Below are 3445 nucleotides of genomic sequence, written 5' to 3'. Positions count from 1 at the left end.
TGTGTGTGTGTGTGTGAAGGTTTATCATCATGTGTAAGACATATGAGCAGGTGTGCTGAACAGTAGAGCGTGAGCAAAATCAGAAGGGCATGAAACATATAGACACATAACGTGTCCATGTGCACAATTGACAATTTATGGATTCACTGACAGGACCGTGTGTTATTTGCTTCAGTGCAGAGGCTGTTGGCGCATGATTGATTCACAGGAGCTGTTGTTTATCAGGCCACCACTAAAACCAGTACAGATTTGAGCACGCAGATCATAAGATCATAAGAAAATTGTCACATTTACAAAGCGTTCCCACCAATTAACATAAGCATCAAAACAACACTTTGAAAAACACAGCGAGACATCCACATGTTGCCAATCACGGTCTTCTCACAAGCGACCAGCACAAAAGCGTGACTCATGCCGATTAAATAGTTACCAAGGACATGGTGTTTTCAGTCCTGCTGCTTTGTCTATTTGTCTTAGTTAACAAAAAAGTCTCAAAAGATATTGAAAGATTTATGACAAATTTGGTGAAAAGTTACAAGTAATTAGTTATTGGAGCAGGAACACATTTATTTAACTGCTTTTTTAAAATGATATGATGGGGCCATTTCTCCATGCACCATGCAGAATCACAATATTGTGTCATATGTATCCAATGGTTGTATTTCACTGGTATGTGTATTTTGATGCAGTGCAAGTGTCTTCTGTGTTACTAAAACAGTACATTTGGGTTGGGGTAGGCATAAAGAAAAAAAACAACTAATTTATTCCAACTATCCAAACTGTCCCTGTCAACTGCTGCTTAACTGGCTTTCTCAATTGTCATAAACTTTTTTATCCTAATCAAAATACTTTTTATGACATTACTTTTTGGTAAGTAATGTAATAAAATACAATTTCTTTAAAAGTAACGTTTTCTGTTACTGTTCAACCCCGCTTGCCCCCAAGAAAGAGAGAAACTATGATGATGGTTTTAGATTATTTTCTGCAGGCTAGGATTTGTCATACCTTGTGATTCTGTAATGAAATTGAGACTCCAGTGGAAGGCTCTATTGTGAGCTGAATAATGCATGTGGGCTCACTGTGTCACCCTGTGTTTTTAAAACAAGCCGAGGACTGCTTGCCCTCCCCCCCCTTCACCCAACTGAGCATAAACACTGTTAGAGCAGACCTGAGGATGAATCATCCAAATCTCAGTCCATTCACTGCAGAGAGAGCACCAAAGGCCTAATGGATTCCTAGCGTCTCTGTCAAGAAGTCGTCCTCTTGCTTTACCCAACAGCTGTAGGATTACATGAAGGCTTGCCCCAACAGTTTGTAAAAATCATTTAATTCTATAGGACTGATATTTAATTGTCAGTGGAACTATGAATTTATTTCTTTGTTTAAAAACACTAAAAGTGTTTACTTCATTATAGATACAGTAAAGGCCATCCATCCAACATTGCTATATTTATTCTTTATTATAAATATGGATATTGACACATTTTACTAGCTGATACTAATAAAAAGCGCATTGTCCGTACTGGATACCCGCTTCAGCCGAGCACTCACTCAACCCTACTATTTACACACATTCACACAAAGACAGTCTCTTGTACTGTTGATCAATGAACAGTTTAACCAAAAATTTCAAATCTTTCACAAGTTCTTAGCTACACAACAGCACCCATGTTGCCAGTTCCCCTTCCAGGCCTTGCTCAAGAGCACTTCAGCAGAGCAGACTCTTTCCGTCAAGAGGAATTAAGCCCAAGCCATGCACTTGAAGGAATGTCTTCATAATTACTATGCCATTCTGCTGCTGCTGCTGTTATCATTTTACATTTCACTGTTAATATCACGGTATCAGTTGGACCATCAAACTGTTAAAAAGCTCTTTATCAGCAGTTTTTCTGGAGGTTGCAGGACGGTTACGAAGCCCACACAGTCTGGACAGGGGAGCTGAATAATACAGTTACATAAATGCTTCCATATGTACTGTACACATACTGTGCAGTACACATGATTTAGGGAAATGTTTCCTTCTACATACTGAAAGCTACTAGACCATTTCAGGACATGCAGTATCCCCCTCCAAAAATTGTTTAGAAAACACACACACAAACACACCTCTTTCACTGTCAGAAGCTACAGTAATGGTGCATGGCAAAATCAGAGTTTAAAAAAAAAAGGGTCAAACTGGTATCAATTTGGCGTATTTTGGTATTTATAGTAACAGGCAAGTTCATTGTTGACAAGATTATCTTTCAGTTCCAATGGGTGGTGTGGTAATCTGACTAACAAAAGATTGTTTTTTCTCTCTCCTTCCTTGCCTCAACTCTGCAGCATCACTGTGGGATTTTTGGGGAGAGCAAATGGACAGAAGAGGAAAAAAACGCGCAGATGAAGTGAAAGCAATGAAGAGGGGGGGGAAGTATATTCCCTGGCCAAATCGGATTGGGGCAGTTTGTCGTCACACAAAGGCTACCGTTTCTTGGCACCACAACAGTAAATGATGTTTGGCAGGCACATCCATACTACTGGCTATCGTTCATACACGCACACACACACACAGACAGACACACACACACACACAGGCGCCCCTCTTTCCTACCTCACACCAGGCACAAAACCTAAATACTCTCTGCGTATGTGTGAATTCATATAAAGTCTAAAATTACTTTCTCAGTGAATGAGAAAGTGAAATACAATATAGATGTCATTCATTTTCCTTTTCAGAAAATGAGAAACACACTCTACACACACACACACACACACACAAGCAGTGAAATCTCTCTCTTGCAATGCCATTACCGCGATTTCCACATAGCTTCACCGCCACAAAGCCAACGTTTCTGGTGCACACACAACTAGGTTTCACATGCATCAATAATTCAGCCGCATTACCTTTACATGATGATTAATATGATTACATTTACCACCACGGTCACATTCGTTTTTCCTTATGTCTTCCTAAATGGAATTAAAATTAGATTATCATACTGAACACACTCTATGGATATGATTTATTTACAGGGTCTGGGCCAGAATGATACCGAAGACGATAAGTGTATGTTTTACTGTGCCACAGCCTAGAGGACGCATGTGTGTACACTTTCTGGTTTGTGGAAGACTACACTTAACAATGTATGTTCTTTTCCATCCCACATTGGTTCCTCCATTATTTTACATTCAGTCTTCACCCATTCATCTATTCACTTATTTGTCTGTCCCTCCCTTCATTTTTCATACTGTTTTCATCCCTCTATATTTACACAACCTTCATCCACTCTCTTACCACTGCAGTGACTTAAGCACGTTGTTGACATTAGCTACCATTTTTTCTCTTTATATTACAAACTTGATACTCCTCCATGGTCTCTCGCCAAGGGTTTTGTGCAGTCCCATAGCCACACCTTACCATCTGCCAACTAGATTATTCTTTTTACTTCATCCCATCTCATTTCCT

Source organism: Morone saxatilis, unplaced genomic scaffold, assembly GCF_004916995.1.
Source record: "Morone saxatilis isolate NCDOM2014 unplaced genomic scaffold, NCSU_SB_2.0 Contig14, whole genome shotgun sequence".
NCBI classification, from domain to species: domain Eukaryota; kingdom Metazoa; phylum Chordata; class Actinopteri; family Moronidae; genus Morone; species Morone saxatilis.
The sequence above is the reverse complement of the archived record's forward strand: the minus strand, read 5'-3'. Positions refer to the sequence as shown.